Here is a 14290-nt window from a genome sequence, read left to right on the forward strand (position 1 = left end):
GACCCTGAAGAAGCTCCTGTCCTCTATATTGACCAGTGTTTCCCAAGCAGGGTGTCCCCAGCTGTTGCAAAACTACAACTCCCAGCATGCCCGGACAGCCGAAGGCTGTCCGGGCATGCTGGGAGTTGTAGTTTTGCAACAGTTGGAGACTCCCTGCTTGGGAAACACTGACATAGACAGTGATTTACAACTCCCAGCAGATCTTTCTTACTTTTATATGTAAGGATTTGCTTTATCTATATTAGTTATTTACTTATTTTTCTTTACTCCTCACTTTTTCCTATTTTTGGATGACATTTTGGGGCTTCAGAACCAATTACCAGGTTTCCATAGAGTTCTGGTCTCAACATACAATGGTTTCAACATACAATGGTCGTCCTGGAACCAATTAATATTGTAACTTGAGGGACCACTACAAAATCCTCCGTTTTCAAACATCCGTAGGAAGATCCGTATGAAAATCAGCTGAAAACGGCAGTAACAAAATCCTATACGTCCGTTAGAAAATCCCATTATAGTCTATGGGATTTTCTAATATCCGTATGAATCGGTTATAGTCCATTATTGATAACGGATGTTAGTTTGTTACGGAAGAAATAGTTCATAAACTATTTCTTCCGTAACTATCATTCCTTGCTGAGCAGCGGCGATTTATCTTTCTAGATCAGAAGAATTCTAGCAGAACTCTCCTATTCCATCTTACTAAAAACCCAGGAGACCACATGTAACTAAAAGACAATGGTAGACAAGTCCAGATACAACCTTCATTTAAAGATAAACTTTACTTAAAGGGGTACACTGGTGGAAAACTCCTTCCAGTACTTCTCAGCTGCTGTATACTCCAAAGGAAGTTAAGTTGTTCTTTCCAGTCTGACCACAGTGCTCTCTGCTGACACCTCTGTCCATGTCAGGAACTGTCCAGAGTAGGAGAAAATCCCAATAGCAAACCTCTCCTGCTCCGGACAGTTCTTGACCTGTGGTCAGACAGAAAAGAACAACTCAACTTCCTCTTGCGCATACAGCAGGTGATAAGTACTGGAAGGGTTACAATTTTTAAACAGATCTGTTTAACTTTGTGGAACCAGTTAATTAGAATTTTTTTTTCCAAAAGAGTCCCCCTTTAAAGGGGTTCTCCCTTGTTTATACTGTTTTTTGTTATTATGTTTGTGTGTTATGTGTGTATAAGTATGTTTTTTATGTGTGTTGTGATTATGTATATATGTATTTTCTTACCTTTTGTGAAGATCCGGAAGCTGGCCCCTTTTTCTTCCAGTGGCTTGCTGTGTACCCCGGCCTCCGCCATGTTGTGTTCGGTAAGTGGGATGTCGGGGGGTGTGTTCTTGCTTCTGTCCTTCCTATCTTCTGATGTCCGAGGCGAATATTTTCTTCCTGTTTGTTCTGTGGCTCAGCGACGAATCTGCGGCCTCTTCCGGCGCATGCGCAGGTAGTTTTTTTTGTTTTTTTACCAATAAAGTTTTTTTGTCTAATTGACAAACTGTCTGCGCATGCGCGAGTACGCAAGTGCTACGCTAACAGTGTAGCGTACGTTAGGTCTACGCTAATAGCGTAGCTTCGCGTAAGCGCAGACAGTTTGTCAATTAGACAAAAAAAACTTTATTGGTATAAAAAAAAAAAAAAATAACTACCTGCGCATGCGCCGGAAGAGGCCGCAGATTCGTCGCTGAGCCACGGAAGAAACAGGAAGAAAAGATTTGCCTCGGACGTCAGAAGATAGAAAGGACAGAAGCAAGAACACACCCCCCGACATCCCACTTACCGAACACAACATGGCGGAGGCCGAGGTACACAGCAAGCAACTGGAAGAAAAAGGGGCCAGCTTCCGGATCTTCACAAAAGGTAAGAAAATACATATATATATATATATATATATATATATATATATATATATATACATAATCACAACACACATAAAAAAAACATACTTATACACACATAACACACAAACATAATAACAAAAAACAGTATAAACAAGGGAGAACCCCTTTAAAGTGAAAAAGTAGTCTTAGATGCATTCACCTCTCAGCCCCTTGATCCCATGAAAGGCATGGGCATAGGGAGTCTTACAGGCAATGCTTGATAGTATGATAGTTAGCTAAAAAGTTTTGATTTGCCAGGGTCTAAGTGTTCAGACCCTGACCAATTAGTAGAACGAGCCGCGTCTTAGCATCTTCTCTCCTGGCTCTCTGTCACAAGACTGGATTGGTGGCATTATGGAACTCTACAGGGCCGACTTGGTCACATAGACAGAGAGGAGTGTTCTGCTGTGTCATTGAACACTCACACTTTGACCCATCAAAACTTTATATCATTTCTACACACTTTGGGGGGATTTATCAAAACCAGTGCAGAGGAAAAATTGCCCAGTTGCCCATAGTGTGGTGTCACTGGGGCACAATGCAGGGTAGGGGATATTGTGGTATCCCGGTACAGGACCTGGTCCTGTCCCTGTCTAAAGTCCCCTCAGCCAGAGTCCCTTCATTCTCATAGGGCTCTCCTGCAGGGCTTACCCCTGGTCGCCTCATATAAATTGTATATTATTTAATATATAAAGATAATATAAATGTACAGGAAATATATATGTATAGGACCTTTCCCGGGTCATGTGATGTACAGTTATGTATAATTGCTCAAGGACCTTCCAGGGTCATGTGATGTACCCAGAGTTCACTGGGTTCAGGACTAACAGGTTTGCTGACCAATGAGCTTAGTCCAGCCCCCTATTATATAAAGGGCTGTAGCCACTAAATTCTCTCTCTTAGTTCCGGATTATCAGAGAAGCACAAACAACTCTGCAGAAATCGCAATTCATCTAGGCCAAAGCCTAAGAACCTGCAGCCACTAAACCGTGAGTTACAAAGCTCAATCTATCAAATCCTGTGTGACTACTATCAGCTAGAATATTATAATAAGTAGCACAGTGGCCTGCATCAAAGCTCATTGCTTCAAAGTCCCAGCAAAACCTGTGAGGAACCTGCATTCCGGTTACCTCTTAAGAGACTGTTATGTTTAAAGATTGTTGCATAAAATCTTCAAGTAAAGTTCTTCAGTTTATTCATAAAGTCTGCTGTGGACATTCCTTTATTTTCCCTACCGTTTCTGGGCCGGTTGGCAGTAGGACCATTAACACTAAGGAAACCTCACCCTGGTGTCACGACATCTAAGGGTTAATACCACCAGACCCTACACTTACATCACCGCAACACCCCAGACACCACTACTCTCCTGGTTCACCACATTATAACCCAAGGGGCAGATATTATTAACCCCTTTTTGTCATAATGCCAGGGCGTGGTTTAGTCTTAACCACCTGAAGGAAATATGGCTGGTCCTGGGGTAGGTACGGGGGGGCAATGAAGACACTGATGCCAAGTTACGGACAACGGTAGCTTTCCTGAGGGTAGACAGGTGACACAGTCTATGCAGTACAGCCAGAATCCCAAGGAGGTGGACAGTGACACAGGGGGGGCCTCGCAGGCTTGCTGGGACTTGAAGTATATAGAAACACTTTAGTGCAGGCCACGGTGACTAGACAATTAACTTGACTGATGACTGACTTGTGACTGATAAGACGTTGACTTTCGCTTACTTGAGCTGACTTGTGGCCTGAGGCCTCCAATGCTCTGGACACACATTGAGACAACTGCACTGGACCTCAGCAGGAATGGCAATGAGCTAAGTGAGAGATTGCAGCCCCTCCCCTGGTTATATAGGGGGGCTGTGCAAGGAGCCGATAGGTCACTTGGGGGGGGGGGGGGGGTCACCTGGTCACTAGTGCCTCCTGGGTAGCAATCACACGGTATAACTTTTAAAGGTACAATACACTTTATCAGGAATAACATATTTACACTGGGAGTAACACTGCAGGGGGCCCTGACGACATAGAGGGACTCTGCCTGACAGGGCAGGAGAAGGGTACGGGGAAACACCATCCCGTACTGGGCCACCACAATAGAAACCAATCAGATTGCTTCTTTTTGCAGAGGCCTTGTTAAAAATGAAAAAAGCGATCTGATTGGTTGCTATGGGCAACTTTTCCTCTGCACAGGTTTTGATAAATCTCCCCCTTTGTGAATGGCATGCGTGGTGAGTCTGGTCACCCATGGAAGACAAATACTTTCTCCTATGATGGTTCTCCTCAAAAATTACCATAGTATAAAGTTGTGGTGTACCCGGTACCGTATTGCATACCATACCTTGTATGGTGGTCCCCAAAGTCAGAGTTACTACGCTCAGGTAGAGTCCCCAGGTGGGACAGCCCCTAGTTGCCTCTCTTCTTTTCTAAATTTTATAATGTTTCTATGTACATATTTAATAATGTGTATATTTAATATAATGTATAGTATACTTACCTTGTTAGCATCACAGGACCTTCGGTCATGTGACCATGTTAATTCCTCTATGGTATGTTGGAGGACCTTTGGAGGTCCATGGGTTACATGTTTACCCATAACTCTATGTAAAGGTGATTGACAGAAGTATTGGAACAATTAGCTCTAGTCCAGCCCCTGCCCATATAAGGGAGCTGTAGCCAATAATCGCTCTCTTGGGTTGCTGCTCTCGTGGATGCCGGACTAGCAGGACGGATCTGCGCAACTTTCAAAGACAAGCTGGGCCAGAAAACCTACCGGCCTCAGCCTAAACTAAACCGTGAGTTCTAAACTAATCCCCGCTAAATCTAGCGTGACTACTGGACCGAAACTAAATCCCCTAAATCCAGTGGAACAGCGTATATATGTCTACGGACTCTAAAATGCTTAAGGTCCCAACCACTGTCAATCTCTAAGAGCCTTTGCATGTATAGAGACTGTTCCGGTTATGAAGCTTGCATAAAGTCTTCAGTAAAGTTCCAACTGTTTTCAGCAAACTCTCCGGTTGTGGACATTCAATTATTCTATACCTCCCTATCGCTCTTGGGAAGGGTGGCGGTAGGACAAGCATTACAGAGGAGCCTTCACCCTGGCGTCACGAATAGAAAGGGACACCCCCAGGCTATCACAAAGTTTTTATCAGTGTTTTCCAGCTTGCGTCTCTCCAGCTGTTGCAAAACTACAGATTGGGAGTTTTTGTCCGGAAACAGCTGGAGAACTACTGGTAAAGTTCCCCATGATCTATATGAACAGCTGCTTGCTGGTGGCTGCTACCAATATGAACATAATACAAACAGGACGGTTTTACATGACTAATACGGATGCATTTAGCGATCTACGCTGCTGTCAGTTTGGGTTTGTTGATCCATGATCACGCTGGGGCTTGACGCGTGTAAGGCTATTCAGTGTCTCCCAACCAGGGTGCCTCCAGCTGTTGCAAAACTACAACTCCCAGCATGCCCAGACAGCCGAAGGCTGTCTGGGCATGCTGGGAGTTGTAGTTTTGCAACAGCTCTAGGCACTCTGGTTGGGAAACACTGGGCTTTGTTCACATCGCTGAATTTCCGAGCGGAAACAGTGCAGCAGAATTTCAGTACAGATGGCCGAATTTCCGCGGTGAAAACATCAGCCAAAAAAATTCCAATCGCTACTTCCGCAGAAAGAATTGACAGGTCCATTCTGTTGAATCAGCTCGGAAATGCATTGCAGTCTGGACATTCCGCCCCGTGAACATATCCTAAGGGCGCGTTCACACGTGTGTATTTTTGCTGCAGATTTGCTGCTGCAGATTTTGGTGCCCATTGACTTCAATGGACAGCAAAATCTGCTGAAGCAAATCTGTAGCAGATCTGCAGCAGAAAATACGCATGTGTGAACGCACCCTCAGGGTGCGTTCACACGCTATTAACTAGCAGCGGGTTTCCCGCTGCGGGAATCCTGCTGCCTAGTTACACTATCATTGATTTAAATGGGTCCACAGACAGTCCGCCATAGTGTCAGATTTGCGGATTGTCCGTGGACCCATTCAAATGAATGGTAACGTAACTCGCAGTGAGTTTCCTGCCAAAAAATGTGTTAATGCATTGCAAGCAGGTTGCAAATATTTGCGACCTGCATGGAGATCAATGCTGGCAAAGATACATGCGACCAAATAGCCATCAAAGCTAGTGGACCATCGCTAGAGGCAATGTCACATTGACACACTGCAATCTTTACGCTGCATGTAGTTGTAAACAAAACGACAATGGGGAAGATTTAGCAAGACCTGTCCAGAGGAAAAGTTGCTGAGTTGCCCATAGCAACCAATCAGATCGCTACTTTCATTTTTAACTAGGCCTCTGCGAAATGAAAGAAGCGATCTGATTGGTTGCTATGGGCAACTCAGCAACTTTTCCTCTGGACAGGTATTGATAAATCTCCCCCCCTTTGGGTATACAAAATCCTTATCCCGGGGAGACTTAATTTACAAAATGTAACCTACCAGATAAGATTAAGCAATGAGTGAAACATTTGGTAGGTTCTCCTGAGAGGTGTAAAGAGATATTGTATCTAATCTGACAGGGCAACAATCTAGTTAGAAAACTGCAGGTCTCCCTATGTAAAACTGCTACTTGGTTACTTCATGCCAGTGTTTCGCAACCAGGGTGCCTCCAGCTGTTGCAAAACCACAACTCCTAGCATGCCTGGACAGCCGAAGGCTGTCTGGGCCTGCTGGGAGTTGTAGTTTTGCCACAGCTGGAGGCACCCTGGTATAAAGCAGTGTTTCCTATCCATAGTACGCATTGAGCAAGATAGTCTAGACCAGTGTTTATCAACCAGGGTGCCTCCAGCTGCTGCAAAACTACAATTCCCAGCATGCCCGGACAGCCGAGGCACCCTGGTATAAAGCAGTGTTTCCTAACCATAGTAAGCATTGAGCATGCCATTGAGCAGGATAGTCTAGACCAGTGTTTCCCAACCAGGGTGCCTCCAGCTGCTGCAAAACTACAACTCCCAGCATGCCCGGACAGCCTTCGGCTGTAGTTTTGCAACAGCTGGAGGCACTCTGGTTAGGAAACACTGCTTTATACCATAGTATTCCTAAAATGACTACCAGTGTTTTGCAACCAGGGTGCCTCCAGCTGCTGCAAAACCAAAGGCTGTCCGGGCATGCTGAGAGTTGTAGCTTTGCAACAGCTGGAGGCACCCTTGTATAAAGCAGTGTTTCCTAACCATAGTAAGCATTGAGCATGCCATTGAGCAGGATAGTCTAGACCAGTGTTTCCCAGCCAGGGTGCCTCCAGCTGCTGCAAAACTACAACTCCCAGCATGCCCGAACAGCCTTCAGCTGTTCGGGCATGCTGGGAGTTGGAGTTTTGCAACAGCTGGAGGCACTCTGGTTAGGAAACACTGCTTTATACCATAGTATTCCTATAATGACTGACAGTGTTTCGCAATCAGGGTGCCTCCAGCTGCTGCAAAACCGAAGGCTATCCGAGCATGCTGGGAGTTGTAGTTTTGCAACAGCTGGAGGCACCCTGGTATAAAGCAGTGTTTCCTAACCATAGTAAGCATTGAGCATGCCATTGAGCAGGATAGTTTAGACCAGTGTTTCCCAACCAGGGTGCCTCCAGCTGCTGAAAAACTACGGCTTTCGGCTGTTCGGGCATGCTGGGAGTTCTATTTTTGCAACAGCTGGAGGCACTCTGGTTAGGAAACACTGCTTTATACCATAGTATTCCTAAAATGACTACCAGTGTTTTGCAACCAGGGTGCCTCCAGCTGCTGCAAAACCAAAGGCTGTTCGGGCCTGCTGAGATTTGTAGCTTTGCAACAGCTGGAGGCACCCTGGTATAAAGCAGTGTTTCCTAACCATAGTACGCATTGAGCATGCCATTGAGTAGGATAGTCTAGACCAGTGTTTCCCAACCAGAGTGCCTCCAGCTGCTGCAAAACTACAACTCCCAGCATGCCCGGACAGCCTTCGGCTGTTCGGGCATGCTGTGAGTTGTAGTTTTTCAACAGCTGGAGGCACTCTGGTTAGGAAACACTGCTTTATACCATAGTATTCCTAAAAGGACTGCCAGTGTTTTGCCACCAGGGTGCCTCCAGCTGTTGCAAAACTACAACTCCCGGCATAGGAAACACTGCTTTATACCATAGTATTCCTAAAATGACTGTAGAGTAACCTCTCTCCTCCACTGATTTCAATGTGTTGCTCCCCTTGACATTTGGCAAGCACTAGAGACGACACTCCGAACATAAATGACAATAACAAGTTTTATCTTTGGCGCTCGTGTGACAGCTATCACATTTGTTCGGTACAAAATACAATTGTGATCCGATAGGAGGTATATTTTGTGACAACCGCAATAAATAACTTATACTCTTACCCCAGAGGTTTTAGAGCGGAGTGTCTCCCAATGGCTGTAAAAATAAAAATAAATAAAAACACTACAACCCTTCAAAAAATGCTGGGACTTGTAGTTATATTACAGCTGGAGAGCCGCCATTTGAATACCTCTGCTTTACGGGGTTTCACCTGCTCATAACCTCCTATAACGAAATGATTTCACAATGTTACATAAACCAATTTTAATCAATATAATACGATATTAAGCAACATTAAGGGGGAGGGGGGTTGGTACTTATTAATTCTCATAGTGAAAAGCTATTCGTGATAACTGATTTTATTTTTTGGGGCTGCGTCTTGAGCGCCTTTGCGGCAAAGTTATCATTTTGGCGCACGCTCTTTGATAAGTTTTGTCGCAAATAAAATTTCATCCAATCACAGCTTTTTTTTTCTAACTATGCTCCGGGGCTTACTGGGGTTTGCGACTTTTGAAACAAGTTGTTGCAAGTTTGCCGCACACAAAAAAACGCAAAAAAGGGACTGCGTCTGAAAATTACGACAAACGTAAACAAAAAAAGCCCAAACAGTTTCATAAATACCCCCCCCCCCCCAGGCCAGGTTTACGTAAAACATGTGCACGTAAAACAAGTGGACATTCCGCACATTTGCCCGATCCAGCGGGCGCTAGGATCGCTCAGAAATGCGCTGTCTCATAGAAGGCAATTCATTTCATTGCGGAATCGCCGCAATCTACGCCGCAGAAACATATGGCGCCAAAATTCTGCCGTGTGAACAGTGCAGCAGAATCCCACTGAAATCAATGGGACTCTGCTGCAGTGTAATGTCCCTGCGGAACATTCTGTGTGGACACAAATTCTGCCATGTTAGCAGCGCTGCAGAATCCCACTGAAATCAATGGGACTCTGCTGCAGTGTAATGTCCCTGCGGAACATTCTGTGGGGACACAAATTCTGCCATGTTAGCAGCGCAGCAGAATCCCACTGAAATCAATGGGACTCTGCTGCAGTGTAATGTCCCTGCGGAACATTCTGTGTGGACACAAATTCTGCCATGTGAACAGCGCAGCAGAATCCCACTGAAATCAATGGGACTCTGCTGCAGCAGAATGTCCCTGCGGAACATTCTGTGTGGACACAAATTCTGCCATGTTAGCAGCGCTGCAGAATCCCACTGAAATCAATGGGACTCTGCTGCAGTGTAATGTCCCTGCGGAACATTCTGTGTGGACACAAATTCTGCCATGTTAGCAGCGCAGCAGAATCCCACTGTAATCAATGGGACTCTGCTGCAGTGTAATGTCCCTGCGGAACATTCTGTGGGGACACAAATTCTGACATACCCATAGAGTCCCAGGACCGTACGACTCTGCTTTACTCAGTTCTATTCACAGGACTTTCCATTTTTAAGTTGTCACAACAGCCAATATAATCCATATTAGAGGTGAAAACACAAACACATAGAAGAATATCAAAGAAAAACCCAAACAAACACATAAAAGAAAAACAAATAAACCTGTTCTTTACCTTCAGTGCAGGGAAGGATCTGGACGTAGCAACTAAATCAAAACAAAAAGTTGTAGAATCCCAGAGAATGTCCTGATGCAAACAGAGGAGGCGCAATCCCTGCTCCTGGCATAGGTTACAGTGTGTCCTTCCACTCCTGACAGTAACACATCCAACCTTGTGCTGTGTTCCTGGAGGGTCCTGCACTCTCCAGAGTCCTCACTCCTCTCACCTCCTGCCCCAAGAAAGTCCCACTACATTCCCAGCTCTATCCTGCTGTACAGTGAGTCAGTCCCCAACCCCAAGGCACCTCCTCCCTTTTCTCTCCTGTCTCCCTGATCAATTTCACTCCCCTCTGGAATGCAATCCTTAATTCTGCAGCTTGCCAGTTACATCCATGCTTCTCCCCCCAGCCTGCCCTGACTGGTGGGCTTCAGATCCTACACACTATAGTGCACCAGCACTCCTCCCTCCTCCTCCCTGTGACAGCTCCACCACAGGACCTAAACTTTCATGTGCTCCAACCTCCACCCCTCACACACCCCCTGCTGCTGACTATTAGCAGGTCTGCAAAGTATTGATCACTTTTGGATCTGACTGCTCAGTGAATGCACGGATAGTAGGAACCGCAGATCCTCCTACCTAATGCCATGTGCAGCCATTTATACAAGTCCCTATTTGTGGCCAAGTCACATGTACAATGAGTGGAGTGTACCACTTGGGTGAATAATTAGGCCTGATGTGTGCCTGGCTGGCCATGAAGGGTATCCTAAAAAAGGAGGATAGCCATAGAGTGACTGTAGAAAAAAAATAAAAAAAAGGGGGGGGGGAGGGAGGGTGCTGACGTCTTGCATGCTGCGGACAGCAGCTGTGTGGATCAGGTGGGTATATGAAGACCAGACTCCTCCCACAAATCAGGTTAACTTGAAGGGTTACTCCGCTACTCAGTGTTTAGAACAAACTGTTCCGAACGCTGGAGCCGGCGCCGGGAACTCCTGACATCATAGCCCGCCCCCTCAATGCAAGTCTATGAGAGGGGGCGTGACACGCCCCCTCCCATAGACTTGCATTGAGGGGGTGGGGAGGGTACCACTTGGGTGAACAATATGCCTGGGGTGTGCCTGGCCAGCCGTGAAGGGTATCCTAAAGAAGGTGGCAAAACGCATCAGCTAAACATACGTCGAGCATAACATACATCATACGAACCCAAGATAATAGACAAAATGCTCCAGTAAACAGCCGGAGGTTGGAACATGTCAATAGAACAGAGCGATAACAGTTCCCTAACTTACTTAACATATAAGTGGTAACTGACAAGAGAAGCCCCTACCCAGAAGATGACTCAACCGATAGGGAGCCGGAGCCAAGATGGAATTCTGGATGTACCACTTGGCACTACTGAAGCCATTGCACCTACCAGAATGGTACTACCAGGGTGCGCATCGATAAAGAAGGTAACCCAGGTGACTGAGATAGGAAATGTTGGAGAAGTCCTAGATATAAACAGAAGTTACAATGAGTCGGTTAGATTGAGAAGTGGCCAAAACACAGACGTCAGTGGGTATTTAGATATTTAGGTAGTGCCAGAAGAGGGAAATAGATGACATGAACATACACAAGAGGCCAAGAAGCTATATCCACACCAAAGAACTTAAAGGAGAACTCTGGAATATAAAAATTGTTCCCCATACTGCCGGCAGTAAAAAATAAATAAAGATGTACATACCTTCCTCCGCTCCCCCCCCCCCCCCGTGCCTTTGGTAACAGCTCCGGCCTCCGCCGTGATCCTCTTCCTGGTTGCCGGTGGTCGGAGAGTCTTACTGCGCTCAGCCAATCACCAGCCGCAGCGAAGTACCGACTCGGCCGGCGATAGGCTGAGCGGCAGTGTGACGTTTTTGGCCCCGGCCGCAGGTGCCGGTGTAGTGAAGAATTTTGTGTCCTGAAGCGTTTTCACACTGCCGCTCAGCCTATCGCCGGCCGAGTCGGACTTTGCTGCGGCTGGTGATTGGCTGAGCGCAGTATGATTCATCCGACCACCGGCAACCAGGAAGTGGATCACGGCGGAGACTGGAGCCGGTTACCGGAGGCCCCGGGGGAGCGGAGGAAGGTATGTACATCTTTATTTTTTTACTGCCAGCACTATGGGCGACAATTTTTAAATTCCAGAGTTCTCCTTTAACACTAAGATGTGTACAACTAAGACCACAATCACATGCATAGCAACAAACGTAAGAGGAAGATAGAGATGACAACATGAGGCTCGTGGACTGTCAAGAAATCTGCCTCTAATTTGGGCGTATGTAATCACCGCGTGTAGAAATGTCCGAATTATAAAAATATATATCGCTAATTAAACTGCACGGTCAATGGCATACGCGCAAAAAAATTCCAAAGTCCAAAATAGCGTATTTTTGATCCCTTTTTATATCATGAAAAAATGAATAAAAAGCACTCAAAAAGTCTGATCAATACAAAAATGGTACCGCTAAAAACGTCAGATCATGGCCCTGATACCGACCCATAGGCGGAAAAATAAAAAAGTTATAGGGGTCAGAAGATAACATTTTTAAAAGTATAAATTTTCCTGCATGTAGTTATGATTTTTTTCAGAAGTAAGACAATATCAAACCTATATAAGTAGGATATCATTTTAATAGTATGGACCTACAGAATAAAGATAAGGTGTCATTTTTACCGAAAAATGTACTGCGTACAAACGGAAGCCCTCAACATTTACAAAATTGTGTTTTTTCTTCAATTTTGTCGCACAATGATTTTTTTTCCGTTTCGTCGTAGATTTTTGGCTAAAATTACTGATGTCATTACAAAGTAGAATTGGCGACGCAAAAAATAAGCCATCATATGGAAATTTAGGTGCAAAATTTAAAGAGTTATGATTTTTTTAAGGTATGGAGGAAAAAACGAAAGTGCAAAAACGGAAAAGACCCTTGTCCTTAAGGGGTTAAACACAACATGACATTTGGACAATGCATGTAACATAATGCTCATGACTAGACTTACGACTATATATATTAGACATTTTATACATGACTAGACTTAATACTTTATACTGGACATTTGCGGATTGGGTTGCCTTAGGCTTTCTGCCCAATACCTTGGCTACTGGGGTCCCTTGACATTTAAAATACTTCTCCCCAGAACTCTATATTAAGTTTATTCTAGACACTTTATGCTAGACAACTGATATAGATAACATTTTGACATTTCTGTTACCTTATATTGACTATTAGTTTATATTGCATTAGTTTAGTATCATGAGTACTTTCTGGCCAGGAAAGTATCCTGTGCACAAATATAATAATATATGATGTTGGAGTAGACTGTGAAATTTTGAGTGTTACAGTACCAGTCAATTCAAGCAAATATGGAAGGGACTAATATCATCTCTGGGTGATTTAGTGTGGTGTCTGGGTGCTCTAATCCCAGTAGTAACACAATGGAAATAAGGGAGCTCTCAAACACTATAATGCTGCATCAATTCTTCTTCTTTATAAATATTCTTCAGAAATACAAAAATACAGCAGAACAATATAATCACCCAGTGAGGAACGGAAAAGAAACGTCCGCAGGTAGTTACTAGGAGAGTTCATCGGCTTTCGAAAACTCCATTTGCAGCTCCACTGCTTGCTTTTTTCGCCGTCTCCATTCACCAGAAGGACAGGTGAGAACGTATGTTACGTTTCAGAGGCTACGCCTCCTTTCTCAAGCATGGTGCACATTCCCATCCCCAACATACATAGTCAAAAAAATCTCGCGAGATTTCAATTCTTAAAAACATACAAAAAACGTACAAAAATTTTACAAAGTATGAAAATAATGTATATGGGTCATAGTAGAAGCATTAATATTTTTCTTGAGCAATATATCACAAGAATACATTGAAATTACAGATCTCATTAATTCCATGTGGTTGCATGGTACATAGTTTCTGGATCCCCCGTACCTCACTTCTCAACAATCTTGCTTTAATCTGTTCTTTATTGTCCCCATCAATGTTTTCCAATACCTGCCATATCAATTCGTTTACATTGTCTTTTTTCAACAAAATGCCTCGCAACACTTTTCTTTTTGTTTCTGCATACCTTCTTCCAATTCTTTTTTGTATGTGCGAATAGCACTTTTTTGCTCATTAATTCTCAGTTTTATTGGTCTGTCCAACGTATCTCATCCCACAGGGGCATTTTTATAAACATACCACCTGACTGCTGTTGCACGGATGCCAGCCTTTAACCGGGATTTTAGTCCCCTTCATGGGATGGGATACGGTGTCACCTTTGATAATGGCACTACAATTTTGGCATGATGGACAAGCAAAAGTCCCCATCTGTCTCGCTTTTAGGAACGTGTCTGTCTGTCCATCTTTTTATCTTTTAGGTCAGATTTAATTAAATGATTAGCGATCGATTTATTTTTTCTATATACAAAGTTCGGATGACCCCGAAACAGACGACCGACTTTGTCGTCTGCTCCAAGTACCTGCATATAGTTTTCTTAATCATCTCCGAGTGGCTGTTATACGTGGAAAA

General features: G+C 44.5%; 1 protein-coding gene across 4 annotated transcripts in view; it reads right to left on the reverse strand.

The window, feature by feature from the left end:
- ADAMTSL4 (ADAMTS like 4) overlaps positions 1 to 10522 on the reverse strand; it is a 190183-nt gene extending 179661 nt beyond the window's left edge. For 3 of the 4 annotated variants that reach the window (XM_056546340.1, XM_056546337.1, XM_056546339.1), the window contains exon 1: positions 9765 to 10522. The gene's annotated coding sequence lies outside the window, so the exon portion shown is untranslated. Of the gene's footprint in view, positions 1 to 2158; positions 2179 to 9764 lie in introns of those variants that run through there. The other variant, XM_056546338.1, reaches the window with a different exon arrangement.
- Between the last annotated feature and the right edge of the window lie 3768 nt (positions 10523 to 14290).

Source organism: Hyla sarda, chromosome 11 (assembly GCF_029499605.1).
Source record: "Hyla sarda isolate aHylSar1 chromosome 11, aHylSar1.hap1, whole genome shotgun sequence".
NCBI classification, from domain to species: domain Eukaryota; kingdom Metazoa; phylum Chordata; class Amphibia; order Anura; family Hylidae; genus Hyla; species Hyla sarda.